Source organism: Musca autumnalis, unplaced genomic scaffold (genome assembly GCF_047663935.1).
Source record: "Musca autumnalis isolate F117 unplaced genomic scaffold, ASM4766393v1 scaffold_4, whole genome shotgun sequence".
Lineage (NCBI taxonomy): Eukaryota > Metazoa > Arthropoda > Insecta > Diptera > Muscidae > Musca > Musca autumnalis.
The window spans coordinates 123,801,278-123,815,729 of record NW_027411977.1 but is presented as its reverse complement, the minus strand read 5'-3'; positions in this window follow the sequence as shown (position 1 = coordinate 123,815,729).

Genomic DNA, 14,452 nt, shown 5'->3' with positions numbered 1-14,452 from the left:
AGGCGTTCATGTATTTCGCAAACTATCGTGCGACTGACTTTACGTACCCTATGCGAAATACTACTAATTTCAATGTTCATTTGTACAACTATGTTCCATAAATGAGAGCCAAATGAGAAATAAAAACAAAATCCACATATACATACAAACTTTGGAATGTGTGTGCGTGTGTTTTTATACCCTACACCACTATGTGGAAAGGGTATTATAAGTTTGTTTTGGGAAAAATTCATGTAACACCGCGAAATATTCGTCGTAGACCCCAAATGTGGTATACCAATCTTCATATCTCGGCGAGATAAAGCGATTTTGAGATGTGTGTCCGTCCGTCCGTCCGTCCGTGTGTCCGTCTGTCCATTATAAATTGTAATCAAACTCCAGGCCGCAATTATAGACCGATCGTCACGAAATTTGGTATGGAGGTCGGCTTCACATCAGAATAGATCGCTATTTTGATTGGTGATGATCGTGAAATATTTAGCGGGTGAAATAGACCAAAAACATAATTTTTTCAGATTTTGTAGCTGCTATGTAGGTCGCAATAATAGTCCGATCGCCTCGAAATTTTAAATAAGGTAAGAGTATATGACAAAGAAGAAGCTTGCAATTTGAGATGGCGATCAGATAATATTTAGAGGGTTAAATGGACCACAACTTTTGTGTGAAAATTGTGAAAATTTTTAATAAACAGCTTATATCTTTGTTCCTGAAAGACACCTTCCCCACTCGTGAGGTATATTTGGAAGACGATCTCTTGACCTTTCAATTGATGTCAATTATGTTGATGTACGTGATCAGATAAGAGAGTTACAGCCTAATATACAATGAACGGAAACAAACAAAATGATTCCCGTACCAATCACACAAATCCACAAACTTTTCAGCTTCTCTGAATCGTTTCATTCTCACAACCAAAACAAAAACACAAACTTTTCAATGTAAAAAGGTGGAAACCGTACGATTGCTGAAATGTAACTTCGGCTATGCTTTGTCGAGTTGTTTCATTCACCACCGAAACAAAAAGTATTTTTGGGAAACGTTTGCCGTGTGTATTGTCAATAACTAGACATCAGATTTTAGCATGTTTTTTATTTCTTATCCGATTGGACTCAAATTTTGGATCTAGGCGTTTTGAGGGTCAATTTTTCGATATTTGGGGTCATATCAAAAATATGCAAAAAATATGCAAAATATATGCAAAAAATATGCAAAATATGCTAAATATGCAAGTGTTTTTTTTTTTGACAAAAATCGTCAATTAAATTTGGAAAATCATCAAAAAAGCATTCTAAATTATGTTTTTTGACGTTTAACATAGTTTTTTGCAAGACAAGACTTAAATCAGTTTTCACAAGGTGAGAATATGTCAAATAACCCAGCATTCCTATTACAACATAATTTGCTTCCTATACAAATGTAGATAGATAATGGAAAAATTTCAAAAACTCAATCAGAAATGTCAAAATCAACGTGTCCAAATATGGTGATAGTTTCTATTCGGCCAAAATTGTCTAGCAAAAATACAAAGGAGATAGAGTTAGTCATCGCTATTTTTGTTTAGATAAAAGCGCAATTTTTTCTAGTTTTTGGAAAAAGGGTTCGTTTTTTCGCGAAAAATGGGGAAAAGTACTAAAGTACCATTTCCGATTCCAGGTTCTGGAATATAACTATGATTAGAAATATACGTTTTGAATATCCACATATTAGATTTGAATATATTTTATAGTGTTTAGTCCTTTATTCAGTATATACTGACATAAATTGGCAATTTTTGTTCTTTATGGTCAAAAAGCTTCTTTGGAAAAATGCTCTAACTGCCACTTTAATATTGATGACTTGGTTTTAGTTTAATGCACTTAAAATACATAATTTTTTAATATCGATCTATATTGTACGCATACAACCGCATAATGCAGAATTGGAAAATGTTCACTCCTCGGCGAAAAGTAATGGATTATTGTTACACCCATCCACGATGAATAATAAGCAAAATGAAGAACGCCCAATGATTAGTGCACAATGACATCACTTAGAAAAACCACACAATAGAGTGGTAGTGGTAAAATAAGTCAAAAACCTTGGAATTGTTTTTAAAATAAACAAAACCACTCACATATTTCTGCTAGAAAAGGAATGCTAAAAAATATGGTTCGTTCATTCCTGCTACAGGAAAACAATTTTGATAACGCAGTCAAAAAGTCATAACCCTTTTGTATACACAATTGTTTAATTTATAGCTGTCCGTGTACTCGATAATTTGTACTAATTATTACCAATGCTTCGTATTTTGACAGTTGTTTAATGGAGAAGTTGGTAAAAAATTGTTTCAGCAACATTTAATAAAAATTATCGAGTACAAGGACAAACCTTTCATGACACATTAGTCTTGTTGTGTAGGATATAAATAAATAAGAAATATATTCGCGCAATATTGTCATTAAAGTTGCCAAATGCACTATTTTTTACACGTAGAGGACTTTCATTTAAGTGTTCGTTATTAGCAATTACAATTTAAAAAAGTATTATGTATTATATAGCTTCCACGAGTGATTTAATCATATAAAATAATTTATTTTCCTTTCAATTCATTAATCCGAACAATTTGATAATTCGGACACCGCCGAAATATGTGGTGTCGGGATTATCGCCAAAAAAAATCCCCAATTTTTATGCGAAGTGGTCTATAAATGTGACCTGTGTTTGTTTTCAAAAAGACATGGCGAGATGGATAAGTGCGAATCTATGCAGATCATCAAAAGGAACTGTGGGTATATTTCGTTTCATTTTGCATGTTGCAAACTCATTCACTAAGACATAATACCCTTAGGGTATTAAAATATAGTTATCAGTGCAATCATGAATAAGATTCCGTGCAGAATTTGTTTCCTTTCCCCAATTTCACAATTTTTTATTTCCGTACTTATGCCCAAAAAGGGAATATTTTTGTCGATTCGACTAGAATACGCCATAATGAAGCGAATCTAGTAGTTTTCAACTTTTAACAAATATTGATTTTAAAAGAATTTCACTTTTAAAAATTATTTTCCGTGTGGAAAATTCAGAGGGAAATGTTCATGATGGCACCGTATATATTTTTATATGTTTTTAATAAAATATGAACGATTTTATGTAATATTCAATATTTTCTTAGTCTTAATTTCTAGCTCATTTGTTATTCTGTCAGACAATTTTGGCCGAGCAGAAACTATCAACATATTTGGATACATACATTTTGACATTTCTGATTGAGTTTTTGAACAAATTTGTATTAGAAAGCAACTTATGTTGTAATAAGAAGGCTGGGTTATAGGAAATTTTCTTTTAGTCCAGATTTATTGCTGTGGCGGAATAATCTGCTAAGAAATCGACGTTTAACGGCAATAAACTTAATTTAGAACACTTTTTGATGACTTTCCAAATTTATAGTTTTTGCATATTTTGTGCATATGCAAAGTATGCAAAAAAATAAAAAAATATGAGCCTGTCATTGCATTCAGTTTTCTTCAAAACGAATTTTGGTCCAATCAGAATTTTCGTACCTTTATTAATAAAAATATGCAAATATGCAAAATCCGTACATGTGATTGCTTAACAACCCTATAAGTAGAGATGGACAGTCGGTAAATACCCAATGGGTAAATACCCGGTAAATTGGGTAAATTGGGTAAATACCGGGTAAATACCCATTTGTGGGTATTTATTTGGGTATTTACTATATTGAATCGCTAATACAACATCTTAGACCCTATTTCTGGGGTTAGGTTATGAAATCGATTCAAAATGGATAGTTTTACAATACTTTAAACAAGTGGGTAAATACTTGGGTAAATACCCGAGTATTTACCCAAGTGTTGGGTAAAAACTCATTAACTGCCGAACCACTTGATGTAGGCTGACAAAATTTGGCTCAAATCTTTCTTATGTCAAAAGAACTTTTGCTACTGAACATGGAGTCTCTGGGTCCATGTTTTGATATAGCCCCCATATATCCGTACCCCGATATCGGGTATTTACCCAAATGTTGGGTAAAAACTCTTTAACTGCCGAACCATTTGACGTAGGCTGACAAAATTTGGCTCAAATCTTTCTTATGTCAAAAGAACTTTTGGTACTGAACATGGGGTCTCTGGGTCCATGTTTTGATATAGCCCCCATATATCCGTACCTCCCGATTTAAGGTATTTTTTGTCTATTTGCCTCATTGTACAATCATAGTGGCTGAAATTTGGCACAGTGAGTTCTTAATATGTAGAAAATATCCTTGCAAAAATTTGTCAACATAGGTCCACGTTTTCTAATAGCCCCCATATAAGGGTACCCCGATTTCGAGTATTTACCCAAATGTTGGGTAAAAACTCTTTAACTGCCGAACCATTTGACGTAGGCTGACAAAATTTGGCTCAAATCTTTCTTATGTCAAAAGAACTTCTGGTACTGAACATGGGGTCTCTGGGTCCATGTTTTGATATAGCCCCCATATAACCGTACCTCCCGATTAAAGGTATTTTTTGTATATTTGCCTCATTGTACAATCATATTGGCTGAAATTTGGCATAGTGAGTTCTTAATATGTAGAAAATATCCTTGCAAAAATTTGTCAACATATAAGGGTACTAAGGGTTTCTGAAATCGGGAGGTACGGTTATATGGGAGCTATATCAATCCGTGGACCCAGAGACCTTATTTTCATATGTTACATATGTAACATTTCAGCCAAATTTCGTCAGCCTATGTCAAGTGGTTCGGCAGTTAAAGAGTTTTTAGCCATGGTTTGGGTAAATACTCGAAATCGGGGTACCCGTATATGGGGGCTATAAGAAAGCGTAGACCTACCTTGACAAATTTATGCAAGGATATATAGTACTCTTTGAGGACTAACTGTGCCAAATAACAGTCAATTTGGTTGCAAAATGTGGCTAATAGATGAAAAATACCTTAAAGCGGGAGGTACGGCTATATGGGGGCTATACCAAAACATGGACCCAGGGACTCCATTTTCAATACCTTTAATACTATTGATATAATAATGTTTTTAGCCAAATTTCGTCAGCCTACGTCAAGTGGTTCGGCAGTTAAAGAGTTTTTACCCAACATTTGGGTAAATACCCGAAATCGGGGTACCCTTATATGGGGGCTATTAGAAAACGTGGACCTATGTTGACAAATTTTTGCAAGGATATTTTCTACATATTGAGAACTCACTGTGCCAAATTTCAGCCACTATGATTGTACAATGAAGCAAATAGACAAAAAATACCTTAAATCGAGAGGTACGGTTATTGGGGGCTATATCAAAACATGGACCCAGAGACCCCATGTTCAGTAGCAGAAGTTCTTTTGACATAAGAAAGATTTATGCCTAGTTTTGTCAGCCTACGTCAAGTGGTTCGGCAAGAGTTTTTACCCAACATTGGGTAAATACTCAAAATCGGGGTACCCTTATATGGGGGCTATTAGAAAACGTGGACCTATGTTGACAAAAATTTGCAAGGATATTTTCTACATATTGAGAACTCACTGTGCCAAATTTCAGCCACTATGATTGTACAATGAGGCAAATAGACAAAAAATACCTTAAATCAGGAGGTACGGATATATGGGGGCTATATCAAAACATGGACCCAGAGACCCCATGTTCAGTACCAGAAGTTCTTTTGACATAAGAAAGATTTGAGCCAAATGTTGTCAGCCTACGTCAAATGGTTCGGCAGTTAATGAGTTTTTACCCAACATTTGGGTAAATACTCGAAATCGGGGTACCCTTATATGGGGGCTATTAGAAAACGTGGACCTATGTTGACAAATTTTTGCAAGGATATTTTCTACATATTGAGAACTCACTGTGCCAAATTTCAGCCATTATGATTGTACAATGAGGCAAATAGACAAAAAATACCTTAAATCGGGAGGTACGGATATATGGGGGATATATCAAAACATGGACCCAGAGACCCCATGTTCAGTACCAGAAGTTCTTTTGACATAAGAAAGATTTGAGCCAAATTTTGTCAGCCTACGTCAAATGGTTCGGCAGTTAAAGAGTTTTTACCCAACATTTGGGTAAATACCCGATATCGGGGTACGGATATATGGGGGCTATATCAAAACATGGACCCAGAGACTCCATGTTCAGTAGCAAAAGTTCTTTTGACATAAGAAAGATTTGAGCCAAATTTTGTCAGCCTACGTCAAGTGGTTCGGCAGTTAATGAGTTTTTACCCAACACTTGGGTAAATACTCGGGTATTTACCCAAGTATTTACCCACTTGTTTAAAGTATTGTAAAACTATCCATTTTGAATCGATTTCATAACCTAAACCCAGAAATAGGGTCTAAGATTTTGTATTAACGATTCAATATAGTAAATACCCAAATAAATACCCACAAATGGGTATTTACCCGGTATTTACCCACCGTGTGGGTATTTACCGGGTAAATACCCGGTAAAAACCATCTCTACCTATAAGTTACCCAGCAAACCAAATGTCGGATGTCCGACATATCGAAACAATTTCGGAAGCAAAATCGTTCAGATTTCGTATCGATTTCTATACGATTTTTCTTAGGGGAATTTGTTCAGATTTCGTTCCGATTTCGGAAAAAATGTCGGAAGTAAATTTCCCTTCGAATTTGCTAATGTTTTTCTTCCGATTTCGTTACGAATTCGGTTCGATATGTCGGAAACAATTTTCCCTTCCCACAACAACCACCATTTGTATATATCTAACAAGCAACATTTTAGTTTGTTGTCGAAAAACAAAATGGTTGGTTATAAAATTCGCATATACATTTTTAAATATTTTAAATATAAATGCAAAATATAATAATTCAAGCTAGTGCTGATAAACTCAACATATTCGTACACAAAGTTTACATTGTTCTACTATTACTACAAAATGATAACAACAGTGAAAATCATTAGATATCTTTGAAATTATAATCTTCCAATAAAAAACATAACAAAGAAAATTTATCAATAAAAACAAGTAAAAAAGTATCAGTCGGCTTTGCCGACAGAGATATACCCTCAGCCTGTGCATATTGAAACACTTTTTTCACAAAAAACTTATGTATTTAGGGGGTTTCAAAATTTTGGTCGTATGAACCGACAAAAATGTTGATTAGGATTAAAGTTCAAAAATTTTGCGGAAAAGGTACTTAAAGGAATGGACCGTCATAGACCATGGGAGTGCCATAGTAATTGAGGCAGCGAATGCAAGTTGTTATGAAAATATTATGAGAATGTGTAAAGTATGGACCAAATCGTTCACTCCCATCAAGAGTTATCGTGCGCACAATTTTTCCGAACATTTTCGAACTTTTGTGGGGGAGGTACCGGAAGGAGTGGACCGATATAATCCATCTTTGAACTTGAACTAAGTTTGGACAAAATATTACGAAAGCCAAATTTTGGACCGAATCGGCAGCTCCGTTCGAGAGTTATTTTGCGCTCCAACCACTACACACGGTGTCATAGGGTTTTTTGTAACTTTGAGGCTATTTTCTCAGGAAGTATGGACTTGCCCCTAATGAAACTTACAGCGTCGTATAGAGGACAGCGAATACAACTTGCGTAAACAAATATCAAAGAGATTCGAGACCAGGTCCTAAACTGAACTTTTCCGAAATTTTGTGTGGGAGGTACCCTAAGGAGTGGAACGATTGAGTCCATATTGGAACCTCATCTAAGTTTGGTAGAAATTACACGATGTGCAAGGTATGGACCAAATCGGTTATTCCCTACAAGAGTTATCGTGCGCACAAGTTTTGCGACAATTTTTGAATATTTGTGGGGGAGGTACCTGAAGGAGTGGACCTATATTGCCCATCTTCGAACTTAAATCGAATCTGGACAAAATATTTCGATACCCAAAATTTAAACCGAATCGATTGATCCGTTCGAGAGTTATCGTGCGCACCAGCCAGCCAGACAGACAGACAGACAGACGGACAGACAGACAGACGGACGGACATTGCTAGATCTACTCAAAATTGTCTGAAACGGATATCGTACAAACATACTTGGGGTCTAAAACCATTATTTCGATGAGGCACATTTTTGGTCGTATCAAAGTGTAAATACCCTCTTTAGCCTAAAGGCTGAGGGTATAAAGAGGCAACAGAGAAAAATTTTTCCTTCGATAATCATACGAAATTATTCCAAAATTGTTCAGAAACCTTTACGAAAGTTCGGAAGGTACCTCAGATTTTCATACGACATTATTCCGAAATCGTTCAGAAATCTGTACGAAAATTCGGAGGTAGAAATTCGAATTCCGAATTTCCCAAGGTTTTTCTTCCGATTTCGTTGCGAATTCTGACCGAAATCGATCCGATTTCGCTCCGACATTTCGTTCCGAAATTATGTCAACCACTTCATACAACTTTCGTTAAGATGTCGTTACGATTTCGGATCAGATATCGGACGCAACGTCCGAAATTTGTTCCGATTTCGTTACGATGTCGGTACGATTGGTTTGCTGGGTTAGCAACAGCATACCACAGTGAATTTTATCAACCACCAAACGTTTTTGATTTATTCACATGTGTTTAGTACTATTCCGTACTATTCCGTTTTCTATCTGCTCTTGTGGAGTTGAGTACTTTTCGCTTTTCGTTTTGTTCGCATTCACGAATGTAAACAAAATAAAACTAAACAGCGAGCTCGGCCAACGTGGGTTATGTTTCGTTTTGTATTGTTCCTATGGAAAATACGAAACGAAACGATTGGAAATGTTATTTAAAGTATTTTTTACGTACGCTGCTAATATATCCAGTTTTTGTCTGTAGTGTAATCATAAACCCGCTAGAGGTCGCAATTATAGCTCAATAGTCACGAAATCTTGCACGAGGTAAGAGTTTAGGTTGAAGAAAATGCCTACAATTTTGCATGATTATCTGATATTATTAAGCGGTTGACATTATTACTTACTTTTGTATGAAAAATATACAAATTTTATTTTTGGCCCATATTTTCATTCCTGGAGGGCATATACCGGCAAAGGACCTACATATGGAAAAATGATGCAAATTGCAATAATGTGTCTGCTAGATAACGCACCTTCTGCCTGATATATAATGTGTTTTGTGTAGAGAACCACAATTTCCTCCCATGCTACAAATTGTCTCTATCATGACAGAGAAATTTTCAGTTCAGTTGTCAAATTGGATTTTTATACAAATATTGCAACATGGGGTCGCCTCGCCACCTCAGGATTTAGGGTAAAGGGGATACAAACAAAATACGACCAAAGATGTGTCTCATCGAAATAAAGGTTTAAGACCCCAAGTACATTTGGACGAAATTCGTTTCAGACAATTTGGAGTCTATTTAGCCCTGTCCGTTCATCTGTCTCTCTTAATGTCTAGCTGGCTGGTGCGCACGATAACTCTCGAACGGATCTACCGATTAGAACCAAATTTTATACTTCGTAATATTTTGCCCAAGCTTTGTTTAAGTTCGAATGTAGGCGATGTTGGTCCACACCACCCCCAAAAAAGTTCAAAATTGTTTTCGAAAATTTGTGTGAACGATAACTGGCGAAGTGAGCAATCGATTTGCTCCAAACGTTGCATATATTATTATTCCTTCCAGATATAGATCGGATAAGACTATATCGGTCCTTAGGGTACCTCCCACACAAAATTCGGAAAAGGGAAATTTAAGAGTCCCTTTGAATCGTTATGAATTTTTCAGCAGATTGTACTTGCGCCGCAAATCCGCAAGTTAACTCTCAAGGGGATTTTCTGATTGGTCGAAACTTTACACATCGTATTATTTCATCCAGTCATGTGTCAGGTCGGAATATGGACTATATCTATCCGTCCTTCGAGTACCTCCCACACAAAATTTAGGAAAGTACAGTTTGAAGACCCGCATCGGATCTATTTGATTATTATTTTCTTTTTGAAGAAGGTTTTTTTACGTTCCGTATTCTGGTCCCTTTCCCGGGGTAAGTCATACTTCCTGAGATAATCGTTCAGAAGTTCCAAAAACCCCTGCCGGCTCCAACTAAAATTACAAATTTCAAAAATAATTCTCAAATATTTCCAAAACTTAGAATTTAGCTTAGTAAAATTGATTTGGTATATCCTCATATTACGATACCTACAGATTCCACGTATTTTGAAGCAAACTCGTGTTGCAAAATAAATATATTTTTAGAGGCTAAAGGCATATCACCGTTAGCGCCGCTGACTTATACTCCATTCTTTGTTGTTTAATTGAATATGAATAATTTTGGGATTTATAAATTTGTTTGCATGCAAAATTTTTGAATTTCTATTCATTGTTAGTTATTTCCACCGGTATGAAATATATTTCAGATATAACAATATATGCCCACAATGAAATATTTTCGAAGCATATGTGAGGTACAAGTGCACAATTTTGGACGATAGATCTTTAATAAACTTCCTATTTTCCCAGTTATGAAATATACCAAATTGCGTGGTATATATGTATTTATTTTAAGTGTATTCCAAAAAAGAACCTGATACTCAAAGACAATTCGAAGATGTAGCAGGAGGGGCTAATCAATGTGAATTTTCCAATTTTCAAATATTATTTAGAAATGTATAATTTATATATTTTTCCACAAAAATCCCAGTAAAGACAAGAGAGGCTGCTCTTATATCAATGGATTCATATTAAGTTATTGATAGTGTCCTAAGTTGCCGCTTGTAGAGACGTTTTTCATGGCTGAAATACTCAGCAAATATCGCCAACATTACTAAGGGTTATTTTGCCACCATTGACAATTTGATGGGAATCGAACCCCGACATTCGGCGTGCAAGGCGGATGCAGATACCTAATTCCGACAGGTTGTGGTATTTTGAATTATTTTATTTGATTGATTTCTTCAAAATAATGAATGAACCAGCCTTTAAAACGTGTCTATAAAATTTTCATTTTGTTTCATGAATATGTTGCATAAATTTGTTTCAAGATTTTCGGTGTTATTCGCGAGTTTACGTTCTACTCGACAGCTACAAAGCAAGTGAATGATTTTGACATTCTCTTTCTACAAAAGGCAGTCCGTTCGAAATACATAAACCCAAATTTAAATGGAAAAGTGTACGTTTACGTGTTATTTTGTATGGCTTGACGGTGGCATAAATTTTCGTGTCGAAGGTGTTTGCATGAACAGAAAATGATTTTTTTCCATTTCGGAAGCGCAAGAAACCTTTCGGTCGACATACATGAACGGGGGGTAAGAAAATATTGAATATTACATAAAATCTTTCATATTTTACTAAAAACATATAACATATAAAAACATATACAGGGAAATCATGAATATTTCCCTCTGAATTTTCCGCACGGAAAATAATTTTAAAACGTGAAAATCTTTTAAAATCAATATTTGTTAAAAATTGAAAACTAGATTCGCTTCATTATGACGTATTCTAGTCGAATCGACAAAAATATTCCCTTTTTGGGCATAAATATGGAAATAAAAAATTGTGAAATTGGGGAAAGGGAACAAATTCCGCACGGAATTTTTATTCATGATTGCACCCTAAGGGTATTATGTGTTAGTGAATGAGTTTGCAACATGCGAAAGGAAACGAAATAGATTCACAGTTCCTTTCGATGATCTGCATAGATTCGCACTTATCCGTCTGGCCATGTCTTTTTGAAAACAAAATACAGGTCACATTTATTGACCAATTCGCATAAAAATTGCAGATTTTTTGGCCCTAGGGCGATCCCTATTTATTTTGGTAAGAATCGATTCATATTTGGATATTGTTCCCATATGTACAATATAATCTCGATAATCCGTACACCACAAGTTTCGGCGGTGTCCGAATTATCAAATTGTGCGGATTAACGAATAGTAAAGAACATAAATTATTTTCTATGATTAAATCTAGAGTTGGTCAGTCTAGTTCCTGGAGCGGATCGATCTTTCTAGTTCCTTTTCCCAAAAGGAACTAGTTCCTTAATATAGTTCCGAGAGCGACATAGTTCAATAAATATTTCTCTTCCATCGTTCTTTCTGTTTCCTTCGTTCCAAATAGTTCCGAGAGTGAAGTAGTTTAACGAATCTTTCTCTTTCGTTTTGTTTTCATATTTTGGTGGATGAATTGACATAAAAATAAATAAATTACAGCGATGTGACGAGGATGTGATTTACGTTTATTTAACAATGTGGCCGCATCTGAATGATGAGCGAATCGAACGTGAAAGATCGAAGTGAGTGTGCAATTAAATTAAAAAAAATGAATTATACAATTGAACTATATGAACTAAAGGAACTATAAAATTGCAAGAGCCTGATATAGTTCCAATAGTTCCTTGTCCGGAATAGTTCTTTGGGAATAGTTCGTTCTGGAACTACACAACTCTAACTAAATCACTCGTGGTATTAATGCAATAATACCTTTTTAAATTGTAATTGCTAATACCGAACACTTATATGAAATATAGAAGTAAAAAAGTGAGATTTTTTCTCGACAATACGGACATTTTTATTGGCATTTTTTTATTGGCACCAATTTACTATGCAACAAGACTCAATTTTCCCAAACCACAGAAAAAGCCAATCAGATTGTGAAAAAAGAGCTAGAAATATGATGTTTTTAAAGTTTACATCAGGATGTAAGCGAAACACGGGACAGAGGTCAAATTTCATTTTTTTTGGAAATTAAGATTCCTTGAAATCTTCGCCTTTTTGGTGTATGGTGCCTTTGGCAACATATTGCGGCAAATATTTTTCTTAATATATTTATTATAACGTCGTCGTTTATAACGACATATCGGTTATAACGACCATATCCAAAAGTCCCAAATCTCTGAGGCCCTTTATAGCCCTATCGCTTATAACGACATATCGGTTAAAGCGACGAATTATTCAGGCATGCTCTGGCATTCACCTCTGCACCTCACGTGTATCGAACACACCTAAAGCTGTTCTGCAACACACTTTACACCTAGTTGGGGTGTATTCCTCACACTGTAATTTTGATGGCGAGAGCTGAGTGAATCTTTATTTTTTAAAGAAACTAATTGAAATTTTCTACAATAAACTGCATAGGACTAAAATTTAATGTGTTTTCTATTAACATTTAAAAAATATTTAATTTTCTTAACAAAATATGACTAAAAAATTTATTTTTTCTTAAAGTATCAAACTCAACATGTACGCGCTCTTCTTGAAGTTCGTTTCTTTGTTTACGCCTGTTTCGTAAACAATCAAATGAACAAGGCGTACATACCCACACACGCATGTGTATTCGTTGATGCGCCAACACAGACTGATATTTTTTCATTGTTAATGCTAAAGTTTGAAAGCTGTAATAAAGCTTTCCAAAGTTCTTTCGTGAAATATGAAAGCTCTTTACACGTGAAATACTGAACATCAATTGCTTTCACGGGTGAAGTGCATGTGTGATGTGAAATGGATACACGGTGAATTCCAGAACATGACCGATTCTTATAATTTACATTCTATACAATAAGACTAATGTGTTATAAATGGTGTTATATCCTTTAATCGTAAATGTTGCTGAAAGAATTTTTTCAGCACTTCTCCATTAAACAACTGTCAAAATTCGAAGCATTTGTAATAATTAGTACAAATTATCGAGTACACGGGCAGGTATAAGTTAAATAATTGTGTATACAAAAGGGTTATGACTTTTCTACTGTGTCATCAAAATTGTTATCCTGTAGCAGGAATGAATGAACTATATTTTTAGCATTCCAAATGCTTTTCTAGCAGAAATATGTGAGTGGTTTTGCCATGTTAAAGACAATTCCAAGGTTTTTGACTTACTTTACCACTACCACTCTATTGTGTGGTTTTTATAAGTGATGTCATTTTGCACTAATCATTGGGTGTTCTTCATTTTGCTTATTATTCATCGTGGATGGGTATAACAATAATCCATTACTTTTGGCCAAGGAGTGAACATTTCCCAATTCTGCATTAAGCGGTTGTATGGGTACAATATAGATCGATATTATAAAATTATGTATTTTTAGTGCATTAAACTAAAACCATGTCATCAGTATTAAAGCGGCAGTTAGAGAATTTTTCCAAAGAAGCTTTTTGACCACAAAAAACATAAATTACCAATTTATGTCTGTATATACTGAATAAAGGACTAAACACTATAAAATATATTCAAATCTAATATGTGGATATTCAAAACGTATACTTCTAATTATAGTTATATTCCAGAACCTGGAATCGTAAATGGTACCCTTTTTCCAAAAACTAAAATTGCGATAACTAACTCTAGCTCCTTTGTGTTTCTGCTAGACAATTTTGGCAGAATAGAAACTATCACCATATTTGGAAACGTTGATTTTGAAATTTCTGATTGAGTTTTTGAAAATTTTCCATTACCGAAATTTGTATAGGAAGCAACTTATGTTGTAATAGGAATGCTGGGTTATTTGACAATTTCTAACCTTGTGAAAACTGATTTAAGTCTTAT